Source organism: Nycticebus coucang, chromosome 5, assembly GCF_027406575.1.
Source record: "Nycticebus coucang isolate mNycCou1 chromosome 5, mNycCou1.pri, whole genome shotgun sequence".
In the NCBI taxonomy this organism is placed as follows: Eukaryota; Metazoa; Chordata; class Mammalia; order Primates; family Lorisidae; genus Nycticebus; species Nycticebus coucang.
The window spans coordinates 130,080,084-130,093,598 of record NC_069784.1 but is presented as its reverse complement, the minus strand read 5'-3'; the positions used below and the strand labels follow the sequence as shown (position 1 = coordinate 130,093,598).

General features: G+C 42.0%; 1 protein-coding gene across 3 annotated transcripts in view; it reads right to left on the bottom strand.

Annotated features, from left to right (window-relative positions):
* The window catches only part of SCAF8 (SR-related CTD associated factor 8), a 213,820-nt gene that overhangs the window by 81,591 nt on the left and 118,714 nt on the right, over positions 1 to 13,515 (bottom strand). The window contains exon 22 of one of the 3 annotated variants that reach the window (XM_053592947.1): positions 11,326 to 11,632. The exons of the other annotated variants lie outside the window; for them this stretch is intronic. The gene's annotated coding sequence lies outside the window, so the exon portion shown is untranslated. Of the gene's footprint in view, positions 1 to 11,325; positions 11,633 to 13,515 lie in introns of those variants that run through there. 3 annotated transcript variants of the gene reach the window in all.

Below are 13,515 nucleotides of genomic sequence, written 5' to 3'. Positions count from 1 at the left end.
CCAGCACAATGCCTGGCCACTCACTTATTTGTAGGGTGTATAAATAAAAAAAACAAAAGCCTGAAGCCCAAAGGATGAACATTCTTTATGGTTTCAACATTTCCTTTCTCTACCCTGTATCAAATAATGAGAAAATCTACACTAATAATGTAGAAAATCTATGTTTTTCACTTGAAAAGGAAAAAAATAAGTATAAAAGTCTCTTATACGCTGACACTTTCTATATCATCTTATAGTCTGTGGTTTATAAATCATCATGTCTATGACACTACAATCTTTATGGCTATGAAACTAAGGTCTTCCTATTTAACCTTTTTTTTTTATTTATTTATTTATTTTTTTTTGTAGAGACAGAGTCTCACTTTACCGCCTTCAGTAGAGTGCCGTGGTATCACAGGACTCACAGCAACCTCTAGCTCTTGGGCTTTCGCGATTCTCCTGCCTCAGCCTCCCGAACAGCTGGGATTACAGGCGCCCGCCACAACGCCCGGCTATTTTTTGGTTGCAGTTCAGCCGGGGCTGGGTTTGAATCCGCCACCCTCGGTATATGGGGCCAGTGCCCTACTCATTGAGCCACAGGCACCACCCTATTTAACCTTTTATCAAATACAAAACCAGTGCAGTGTCACAAACACCCAGTACTGATTGCACTTATTGGAGGAAAGGCGAGACGATGTGGAAAGATGTTCTTTACCTTCCTTGGGTGAGAAAAAAGAAAGAAGTGGTTAAAGAGAGCATGTGCACACACGGAAGGCTTTCCCAGAACTGCTGCCAGTGCGAGCCGGGACGCAGAGCAGCGAGGAGGCGCCAGCCTGGGGAAGAAATAACCCGGTATCTTTCTCATGTGCTCACCCAGTGATGTCCCCAACACAGGCCCCCACATGACAGCACAGCAGCTTTAAAAGGACTGACGGGGAGGCCAGTGCAGGTCACTGGTCATTCGGTCTCTGGGACAGTCAATGGTCAGGTTTATGGTTCCCAGAGAGCGAAACTGCTACTGTGTGAAGCCAAATAGAGGCAGTTCAAACCTGGAACCGTGTTTTGCCAGCACCGAATAGGAATTAGGTCAGTTTTACTTTTCTTTATGTTTCTGTCACTTGAGTAGAACTAGTATCTCTACTGAAAGGCTGACAGGCCCTTAAGACTTATTTGCTGAAGGAAGGGTTTCTCTCCGAGTCCTTAGCATTCAGAATGCTCTAGGACCACTCTGGCTTGCCTTGCATTCTGCTGTCAGAGATGCTCTACCAAGTCCACAGATCATACAAGCTCAGGTTCAGTGCTCACATGCTGGCTGTATTTCACAATGCTGGTGAGAGTGGTCTCATCACAGACAGTGCTACTGATCGAACATCTACAGAACGTACACTGCAAGTCTCTGCAGAGCAAGGTCTTCTTTCATCTTTCCATTGTTGCAAGACAGACAGTAAGGCAGCCTCGAGTATAAGAAAGAGACTCAGATGTGCTAATAGTCTAAGACTGCTCTAGAAGATGATAAAGGTAAGGTAACACCGCCACCACCACTGAACCAGCTACCGTGTGTGCGGTGGCCATGCTCCACCCTTGCTCTCAAGGGTCTATTTATTCTACTGTGCGTTCACATTCTCCCAACGCCCTCCTCATCCACAGGTTCACTTCTGGTCAGTCCCCACACCACCGGGTCTCTTGCGCCCCTGAGGTGCACGAGGAAAGGCTGAGCCACGTCTTCCTGCCGGTGGTCTTCTCTGCTATTCCCTCCTGAACCTACCGATCACGATGGCCTTTGTTAATCACACCGTTATCTCCAGCTGTGTACCTTGCTCTCCGCTCCACCAGGCCCTCATTTCTGCATTCTACAAAAGACATGCAATACCTTTAAAAAGAGAAAAACTCACCCCAAACACAAACATACACAATCCTACCCTTCCTTTCTATCTTCCTTTATGCAGCTGAGTGGTTTTTTTCCATAAAGGGAGAAGTATATTTACCAAGTGCTCCCTTACACTTAAATAAGTATATCTGTGCCTAAGTTTTACCATATATAAATATTCAACTAACTGAACATTTATCATCTCATGTGATGAATATTTTCACTTAAGTATAATGAAGAGTGATAATTTAAAACAGAATTTCTGAGGGAACAGAAGAAATGTTCAAGACTTTCCAAAAAGTGTCCTTTATAAACCACTTTCTGCCAAATGTTTTTGCCACTGAATGAATGCCACTCAGCTGCGCTGGGGAGCGCTGACGGTCACCAACAGCCATCAGTTTACCAGAGATATCTGGACTTTGGAGACAAGTCAGAATACAACCACACCCAGTTACCATTTAAATTCCTACAGAACCATCTAATTCAATATATACAAGAGGCCTTCAGTTTGCTCCTCAAAGGTATAGAATATATACAAACACACTCTAAGGCTACATAAAATGAAAAATGAACTATCCACCCAATAATTGTAGTCCAGAGGTATTAAGACCCACAGGAAGTGGGGAGAGAGAGAGAGAGAGAGAGAGTGCTTCCAGATGGTGTCACTGAGGGTTAGCAGTGATCTTTCAAGGAGAGCTGGAGCTTGCGGTGGTGTAGTTCATCTTTCCACGTAAACACCAAGCCCTCTTCCTTTAATAGCTAATGTCAAACTTACATTTCCCTATCATCCACTAATCTCCCCGAATATTCCATGGCATTTCCCTGTGTTCCCTCATGTTGGGCCCTGTGGAGGGGGAACTGCCGTGGATCATTGCCATCTGCAGCATATATGTAGGGTCACTACAAAAGTTTTGAGACAGACTGTGTGATGGTCCAGGATTGCACTTCCAAGAAACACAGTCAACAGCGTCCTTTCTGATTCACCCACACAAATTTCAGCTCATTGGCCTTACTGGTGTTGCTGGGAGGGCTTCGTTTGTTTCTGTCTGTGTGGAGTTTACGTTTCTTGATTTTTGTGTATTTCAAAACTTCTGTACAACCCACGTATGAATCTTCAAAACAAACAATCATATCTGCTGAGTACTCAGCATACAGGACACAGGGTGCTAGGACCTGATAAGCATTATTTCATGTGCTCCCCATGGGCACTGTCACCCGCATTCCCATTCACAGTAGGGAGGGTGTTAGGCTTAGACAGTTACAATAACTTCCCTGAGGTCTCAGTGCTGTCATGCAGCAGACACTGCACTAGAACGAAGGCCCATGCTCTCAATCTCACATTAATACTGCCTGTTTCACATGAAACAATCTTTGCACTTAATTCAAGGAAAACAGACTTACTGCTGTTTTTATTCGACAAAAATGAACTTTCTTAATTTCAATGGAAAAACTTCAAAGTGTTTCCAAATGATGCAGACAACTAAATAGTGTATATTAAGAACGTCATTTGGAGGGCGGCACCTGTGGCTCAGCGGGTAGGGCGCCGGCCCCACATGCCGAGGGTGGTGGGTTCAAACCCGGCCCCGGCCAAACTGCAACAACAACAAAAAAAAGAACGTCATTTGGTGCTGAAAGGAAAAAGAATGGTACTTAATGTTCTACACAAGCAACAAGTCAAGGCCATAGACACATCCCTCATATCCCTAAAAATAAAAAAGAGAACTTGGTCCCTTTAAAAATCAACCAGACGGGGCGGCACCTGTGGCTCAGTGAGTAGGGCGCCGGCCCCATATGCCGAAGGTGGCGGGTTCAAACCCAGCCCCGGCCAAACTGCAACAAAAAAATAGCCGGGCATCGTGGCAGGCGCCTGTAGTCCCAGCTGCTCGGGAGGCTGAGGCAAGAGAATCACGTAAGCCCAAGAGTTAGAGGTTGCTGTGAGCCGTGTGACGCCACGGCACTCTACCCGAGGGCGGTACAGTGAGACTCTGTCTCTACAAAAAAAAAAAAAAATCAACCAGACAGGCCAGGTGTGGTGGTTCACACCATAATCTGAGCACTCGGAGAGGGCGAGGGGGGGCAAATGCTTGATCTCAGGAGTTCAAGACCAGCCTGAGCAAGAGCAAGACCCTGTCTCCCCTAAAAATAGAAAAACTAGCCAGGTGTTGTGGGTGGTGCCTGTAGTCCCAGCTACTCAGGAAGCTGAGCCCAGGAGTTTGAGGCTGCTGTGAGCTGTGCCACAGCACTCCAGCATAAAGCAACATAATTAGGCTCTGTCACAAACAAACAAACAAACAAACAGATCAGGCTTCAGAGTTAAATGTGAATTTCTGACTGTGTTTGGGGATAAAAAATAACCGGGAAATTAAATAGATGACTTGGCCGCAAAAAGGATTAAGTCTCAGTTATCTACATGTTGAGTAACGGGACACTCCACATAATTTTCAGAACTACAATTACACATGCACCATAAATCCAATTCAGTCTGCAGTGGCATATTTGGACACAGTAAGATGCTAGGTCTTGGCTGTTCTTGTTCTTTACTAGCTGAGAGTTTGCCGCCGAATTTCACAATGCAAAGCTACCAGCTGTGACAGCTTTCTGCTATCAGCTCCTACACTAGATACTACTCTCGTCACTGCATTAGATGGTAGAATTTTTTGCTCTCCCAAGACAACACTTTGTCAGCCTCGTCTCTGTAATTATTGTGAACCAAAAAATCAAATGGCCAAGACTTTTACAGCAGTGTCAGAGAGAGGAGCCTGAGTCCTTCTCTGCTGCAGACGGCGACTGGCTTTCCCACCTGGGCTTCGGGAGACTCACATCTGCATTCACATGGACACTGTCCTCTACCTGCCTGTAAACACGTGTACACCTGCCAGCTCTTGCCCACTCATACCCCAGATAACTGACACTCTGTAAGAAGACCCCAGATCTGGTTGCTTGACATTAACCTTGATTGAGCATCCTGGTCATGACCTCCTGGCTTCCCCAAATCTCCCCCAAAGGCCTGGTTCTTTTAATCCTATTTATTCCCCCAAAATAGATTTTGTCACAAGACTCTGCCTGTGAGGGAGCCTCTAATACTCATTTCCTGGTTTTTATTGTGCTTAGGAATAATGGGAGGTCCAGGACAAGTAACTTCTCTTTTTTCTCCTCCCCTCTCCCTCTCTTTTCCTTCCAGACAGAGGTGTTTTGTCATCCAGGCTAGAGTGCCGTGGCGTAAGCCTAGCTCACAACAACCTCAACCTCAAACTGTGTTCAAATGATCTTCCTGCCTCAGCCTCCTGAGTAGTCTGGACTACAGGTCCCTTGCCACAACACTCAGCTCATGTTATTTTTCTTTTTTAGTAGAGATGGGGATTTTGCTTTTGCTCAGGTTGGTCTCAAACTCCTAGACTCAAGCAATCCTCCTGCCTCAGCCTCCGGAGTAGCTAGGCCTATGGGGGCATGCCACCATGGTTGGCAAATGTTTTTTATTTTTTAGTAAAAACAGGGTCTTGCCGTTGCTCAGGCTAGTCTCCTGGACAAGCAAATTGAAATAAATCAGGCTTCCTTCTAAGTACCTGATTATTTGGATGGTTACTAAAATCATTTTGTTTTGTTCTGGGGTACTCTTCACAGTGGACATGCTGACAGTCTCTGAAGGTACCAGAGAAGTACCTTCTCCATCTGCACCAGCAGAGATGCCTGTGGCCGCTACAGTGCCTGAGTCAGCAAAACACAGATGCTCGCAGCTGCTTCCTCACACAGAAACACCACACTTCATGATCTAATATGAAGCTGGACAGAATATAACTCAGTCTGCAGACTCTACTATGTGCATACATAGTCTATGTCCTTGGTTTAAAAGGGAAGTTTTACCATGCCTACTTATATAGGCTGGATGGACAGCTGAATGGGCTCACTTCAGTTGGCTCCATGAGGGTAGGGACATGTCTCTCTTGCTCACTGTACCCGCTGCTCCCCATGTCACCAGGTACAAGGGAGGGGCTCAACAAATGTTTGTTGAAATAAGTATCTAACTCAAGATTAAAAGCTATTCTGGGGTCATGAGCTGCTACCTGGCATCAATCCTGCTCAAATAAACCACTGAGTTGCTGTATCTGCAGCCTACTTCAGAGTTGTAGACTAACCTATGCCTCACCTGTGTTTATAGGGACACACACACACACACACACACACGTTGGCCAAATTCTGACAACTCCCTATCTCCTTCCTAAATCATTCAAATTCATACCATTGCTGTGTTGAATTTATCTGATTTCAGTTAAAAGTGTGAATTTATTGTCCATGGAAGAATACTTTTGATAGTGAAAAGAGGGACTATTAATAATTCCAGTGGGACAATAAGCATAAAAAGGGGCAAACTGGGACATACATATGGCCATGTTAATTTTAAATAATGTGATAAAGACTCTTTGCTTGACCAAAATGAATTTCACCTATAAATCTTGGATCTTAAAACAAGTAAGATTAGAAGAATTTTGAAGAAACGTGAAAGGGGGTAAAGGCAGAGAAGTCACCCTGTTCTATCCCAAGTCATGCCAGAGGCACAAATGCTGAGGCAGACAGCTGGCAGAGTCTAAGGACAGCGCTGCTTCAGGATGAAGCAATGTGGGCAGGCTGGCAGCATAAAGGATCTGTGGGAGATTTTCCCCCATGTAACTTTATACCTTTCTCAGGATTCAGGCAAGATTTCTGAGTTAGAATCTGTTAGCCAAAAATTTCCCCGTATAGTCCCCTCAATGAAGTCAAATTAACAGTAGGAAAAAAACTCCAGAATGGGACTGAACGCAGTTAGTGACTATGTAAAACTTCTGCGCAGAAACACATTTTCTATTCATGCTCAGTGGGCCTCAGTCACTTTGCTCTCGAGCAGTGATTTGCTACAGGTGTGCAATGAAAAGTTTTAAAGATTAAATTTCAAAAGAAGTTCAAAGCACAGTAAGCATATTCTTTTTTTACTCTTTTTTTTTTTTTTTGATCAACATAATTTAAGTGTGCTGTGGAAGTTTAATTATAGGTGCAAGTGCACCTTTTGATAACGATTAAAAAACGCTGCTCTAGAGGTAGCCAACCCCTTAGCTTAGGGGAATAAATTCTAGTAAAATTCATTATACTTCAAATTTTATTTTATTTTACTCACTGTTTTCAATTATAAGATAACTTCCCTTACTGGAAAAATATGATGGAACAAGCGAACTTTGACAAGATAATTTTATGTAATATTTAGCTGGATGAACAAAGTTTTCTTGTTAAGTTTAGTCTTCATGTCACTGGGCACAGGACTCAACTGAGGGGCCTCAGAGGAGATGCTAGCTATTAGCACATCCCGTAACACTGTCTGAAAGAAAGTTTGAATGCAAAGTCAACGCTATTTTATGATTCTTGCTTTTAAGAGTACATTTCTAACTTAAACATTAATTTTAATCTTGTTAATATGTTGTTTAGGATATTGCATCCTCATTTATAAGTGAAATATGTTTGTAATTTCCCCTTTATAATAATGTATTTTTTTCCAATTTTAACATCAGGTGTATCCAGATGAAGTGGAATGATTTTGAAGAATTTCTTCTTTTTCTATTGCCTATAAGATTTGGCATGATCTGTTTTTTGAAATTATCTTTTATTTTTATTTATAAATATTAGTTGTCTATTGAGACTTTGGGAAAAAAAATAGTAAAAAGTTAACTGATGACTCCATACTGAACCTCAAAGCATTCTATAATAGACACACTCTTATCTGACAATGTGAATGTTAATAACTTTTGCATTATTATTATTGCTCAATATTTCATTGCAGCAATCATCTGATTTCTTTTCTGAATATATTTATCTTCATTCGTTCTTTACCAGGTTTTTGTTTCTAGTCCTTATCTTAAACATTGTTATTGTTATTAAATTTTAAGCCTTTTTAATTTTGTGAAGGCAAAAAGTGGAAACCAAATAAACACATGTATATGTAAAAAAATAATTTGAAAAAAGAGTACATTTCTATCTGTAAGAAGTTCTGGCTTCTGGGGAAAACATTTATTACTATGCTGTATAAAACTACCTAGAGAATGCTACTATGTTTGTTTTGGAAAAAAATAGAACAATGATTAAATGATGTAAAAGATGTGGATAAAAATAAACATACAAATTTTATGAAGTAAATACAGAATATGATATTTTCATATGTTTATTTTTTCAGTCTCTTGTGTACTTTTCTCATTTTTAGAGGTGTCCGTGTAAAGAGGTGAATATAACTACATAAATTTTAAGAAAAAGAACCCTCTTTACTTACTACTATTGATTTTATTAGTGCTTCTAAAAATGTCCTCTGAAATATTTCAGAATCTCAAATTTTCTATTCCCACATTCCTTAACACTAAGCGGAATGTGTAAAGTGAAGTGAAAAAAACTATTGTTCTCTGTCAAATTGTAATAAATATGAATGCTCCAACCAGGTCACTTAATTTCAATTAAATAATATTCACTAAGAACTAGGCATGGTCAGGAATTTTGTTAAGCTCTGGAGATAGCAAGTTGCTACTAGCGATATCTAAAAGTTAGCTCATGTGGCTCATGCCTGTAATCCTAGCACTCTGGGACATCAGGACAGGAGGATCACTTGAGCTCAGGAGTCTGAGATCAGCCTGAGCAAGAGCAAGACCCTGTCTCTACTAAAAATAGAAAGATTAGCTGGGTGTTGTAGTGGGCACCTGTGCGGTCTCGGCTACTCAGGAGATTGAATCCAGGAGTTTGAGGTTGCAGTGAGCTAGGATAATGCCATGGCACTCTAGCTTGGGCAACAGAGTGGACTCTATCTCAAAATAAATAAATTAATTAATATGCCTGACTGTGACAATAGCTTCAAACAGTAAGACAAAAAATTATTTGCACATGCCAGTGGTGGAATTCCTTCACTTGTTCTTCTATTATTGATTTGCACAACCTCTCTCTTGCCATGGATGATTTACTGTTATTATTGCTACTACTTAACATAATTTTACGTAAGAACCCAAATAAAAATAGGTTCTGCAAAGATGTTATCTTTGTATTAAGATACATATAAATCTAACTAGATTTCACAATTTAACTAATTTAAATGTACAGCTGTTACTGGTTAGATTTTGAGTTTTTATTGGTGTACTGTACTGAATTGCATTTGAGTATTTCCCATGCCTCTTACCAGAATATTACCAAAAGATACTTAACAAACTTGGACTTTTTGTCATTGTTCATTTGCTTTATGTAATGGAAGTGACTATTGACTGAAAATTTTAAAAAGACATGGTTTTCTTATGTATTTAAATTAACTACTAAAACCCAAATGACAGATTTCAAAAGCAGTTTCCCAAATGCCACATGCAGCTGTCAAGTCCAGCATTAGAAATGAGCGAGATGACGACGACAAAGCCTTGCAGGACACAGAACACACGGGACCTCTCAGGAGCTGTAAACTTGGTCAACAGGATAAAAGTGTCGGGGGGGGGGGGGCGGGGGGAAGTGGACACACGTGGTGAAAACAGGTCAGGGCACACGTGAGTTCTAAATTCTTACAATTAAAACCATGCTATAAATTCAATAAAGCTGAAACCAATATGTAATTGCTAGGAAAACTGAAAATGTTCTAGTGTACTGAAGAACTCACTGGGTAGGTATTGGTATCAGTCATATAAACAAACGCTGTAAGGAACATTACATTCCTTTAGCTCGTCAAACTTGATGATCTTGAATAAAAATAAATTCTATGTTTTATAGTCAACCAACTGTCCTCTTTCTAAAATCTTTGTAACTAAGAACATGGCAGAAGTGAAATCAGATGGAAAGGATGGTTGCTTGTCAGAGAGCTGAAAGAATATAAAAATAGCTTTAAACATAATATAGTTGATAAAATATTTTTCAACAATGGATTCCCATTCTTTAACTTGATATAACTCATTACAAAAATCTGTGTATAGTCAATAGATAAATGCAGAATCCAGACCCATATATAATTTTGTAGGTCCCTGCATACTTCTTCCAGGTTGTAAAATTTGACACTTAATGTGAATTTATCTCATGCTGAAATCTACAAAATTTGAGAAGGGAAATGAAATGTTTCTGAAGGGATCAAAGTGCACACTATTTTAATTAGCAACATGAAATACTATTTTAGGCCAGCAAAGCAAACAAACTTGAATCTGAAAAAGAGAGAAGGCAAAGCATGGGATCTGAACAGTCCATGGTCATAAAGAAAAATTCACATCGCCGATAGTGAAGAAAAGGAAGACACACCCTCAATAAATTTCTGTCATGGAGTGAGTGACAAACCATCTTGACCCAAACCTCGTAGAACGGATGTTAAGATCACAGGATTGATAATTAGACACCCCTACATTAGAACCCACCTTTTGCCAAAATTAGCTGTGTAACTTTAGCTAAATTGTTTTCTCATCTGAGAAGTGAAATAATAGTGCCTATTCTCATGTATGTTGTAAGAATAAAACTATTTATAGAAAGGGTCTAGTACAGCAAGTATTCAATATACAGAAATTACTGCTATTACTGTTCTACGGTAACACTGACACCACCCTAATGATCAAGGATGCCACCGAAATACTTGTACCAACACTGCACAGTTCTGGGGATGACAAGGATGCAGAGAGGAGGAGAGGGAGCCAGCACTGATCGGTATCCAGCAAAGTGCCGGGAGGACAAAGCCACCGAGGGATCCCTAGAAATTCTGGGACATGGAGCCATCAGCCCATGTCCTGGCTCCACCGGGATTCTAATGTTTCTAATTAGGGATGCAAGATAAAACACCGGATGCCTAGTTCAGACTGAATTTCAGATGTATTTAAGAATTATGTGTTGTTTACCTGAAATTCAAATTAAACTGGATGTCCTGTATTTTTATTTATAAACCTGGCAAGCCTATCTCCAATGCCTCCTTTCGCTCCTTCACTTAAAGAGAACCTGTGGGAATTCTGCTTTATCTTCAGTTCTCTGACACTGAGAATGTGGTTTCTAGCAAGACAAGAAAGAGCACCACTTATTTGTAAAAGTTGTATGAAGTTTCCCCAAATTTCCAAGGGTTTTGTTATCCCATCATGTCATTTGATGCTCATAATAAATAGCTGGTATCTTCACTCTTGCTTTACTGAGCAGAAAACCACCCAGAACGGCAGCCATCACTTCACAACTGCTGCCCCACTAAGCCCCTTACAATCCTCTGCCACATTATCAGATCCCACCTATCTCCCCTCAACCGACAGGGCTTAACTTGAATAAGCTTTATTTTGCATTATGAAACAAAGCACGTTAAACATGCTTTTCCAATTCTCTCTTCTTCTCCCCAATTTGACATACCCAGGTTCTTATTCACAGTCTGGATAATCTCTCAAGTGCCTTGTGCCTGTAATTTTCTTTGATCTATGACCCATGAAAGTTGCCAAGTCCCAAGGCCAATTCGTTCAAGAATCTCCAACAGAGTTTGTGCCTCCAGACTCAGCCTCACAGCCCACTATTAAGTGCATTTCATCATCCAAGACAAACTCTGCTACACGAAAGGACGCAAAGCTCTGGTGGAGCTTGTCAGCGCCTGTTACTACAACCATGTAGCTTGTCACCTGCAATACCTTGCTGCATTCAGCATCAAACTCAAGGTCTCTGGGGTTGGGCAGGGCTGCTCCAGCTCATTCGCTTCCCCGGTACCTGCCTCACTGGAGCCAGCCAGCTCCTGGAGGGCAGTTCTGGCTCCCTGTGCACAAGGCATCTTCCTTTCCCTCCAAAGAGACTTGTCTCTGCCTCTGCCTTTCCCTGCAGAGTAGAAAGAGAGCATGACTCTGAGCAGGAATACCTCCAAATAATTCTTACTGATACGGTCACCCTCTCCTTGCTGCTGAGTTATTTCCTGAATGGCTGCTTTTTTCCCCTTTATACTATTACATATGTTTATGCACAATGGTGCTATCTAGTTTTGAATAAATAATCCAAGGTGGCAGAGGCTGTAGTTTTTGCTGGTTTGATCCCATAACCCAGAAGAGTAGCATACACACGTGTTGAAAGTGAATTATTTTCCTGAAAGCCAAGCACTGCTAACAAGGAGACTAAAGATACCCTCCCTAATTCCATTTCCATATATTTTCTTTATTTGTAGAGACAGAGTCTCACTTTACTGCCCTCGGTAGAGTGCCGTGGCATCACACGGCTCACAGCAACCTCCAACTCTTGGGCTTACGTGATTCTCTTGCCTCAGCCTCCCGAGCAGCTGGGACTACAGGCGCCCGCCACAATGCCCGGCTATTTTTTTGTTGTTGCAGTTTGGCCAGGGCTGGGTTTGAACCCACCACCCTCGGCATATGGGGCCGGTGCCCTACTCACTGAGCCACAGGCGCCGCCCCATTTCCATATATTTTCTAGGACACTGTCTCTTAAGAATGAATGTTAACAACAAGTAAAGTCTGGTACTCCTAAAGTCTATAATCTTAAAATCCTTTCCTCTATTATCTAGATAATAATGAAAATAAAAATGGTTATTTTTTTTTTTTTTTTTTTGTAGAGACAGAGTCTCACTGTACCGCCCTCGGGTAGAGTGCTGTGGCGTCACATGGCTCACAGCAACCTCCAACTCCTGGGCTTACGCGATTCTCTTGCCTCAGCCTCCCGAGCAGCTGGGACTACAGGCGCCCGCCACAACGCCCGGCTATTTTTTGGTTGCAGTTTGGCCGGGGCTGGGCCCGAACCCGCCACCCTCGGCATATGGGGCTGGCGCCCTACTCACTGAGCCACAGGCGCCGCCCATAAAAATGGTTATTAATTAAGTGCTGAATGAACCAATCCTATGTTAAGTATCCTAGCACCATTATGTAATGTGCTCTAAACCCTCTAAATGTATTTAAAAAAAAAAAGAAGAGAGGCACAGAGCAACTGAGTGACGTGCCCAAGGTCATATGTCTAGGTAGAGACAGAGGAGTTTGGCTCCCAAGATACGCCCTATTACCACATCATACTAATGCCCTAAATTAAAATTCTGTACTTAAAATTTTACATGTAGGACAGATCTGGGCAGAAGGAAGAGGGTCTGAGTACAAAACATAAAAAGGTTAAGTAAAATACAGTAATGATTTCCTACTTCTGAACTGCCTTTCTGATCAAGGTCCTTTCTGGTCAAGGCTGGACAGGTGACAAAGGCCTGGGTGGTTAAGGAGATGATGGTCCAAAGAGCAGGATGGCGTGCTGCAACCTAAAATGGAGGACTCTGAAGGCAATTTCTGGCTGTCCTGGTCATTTTTCTTGAGCTCACTCCTATTTAACATGATTCTACTAGTGAAGAAGGTAAGACTACCTATAATCTGAACCAGGCCCTCTCCAGATGACAGACCCTACTGCCTATGAGATAGATGCAAGTTCCTTACTGAGTAGTGGAGGCTCTTCAGAGCACAAGGGCAGCCATGCTAAGCTACTCCAGCTCTCCATTCACTCCATCCCCTTTCATGCCTACAAGTAACCCTGCAAGGGCACTTCACTTCCACCAAGCTACAGTACAGGCCCCCGGGTCAGGTGCCTTCTCAAATCTCCTTCCCTAATCCAGCCTTCACTGGATAGGTTTCCACAGCACGCTGCTCACATCTCTACTGCCACAGTAAACGCTGTGTCCCATCATTTTTTCTGGTTCCAGGTCTGCCTTCCTAACCACACTG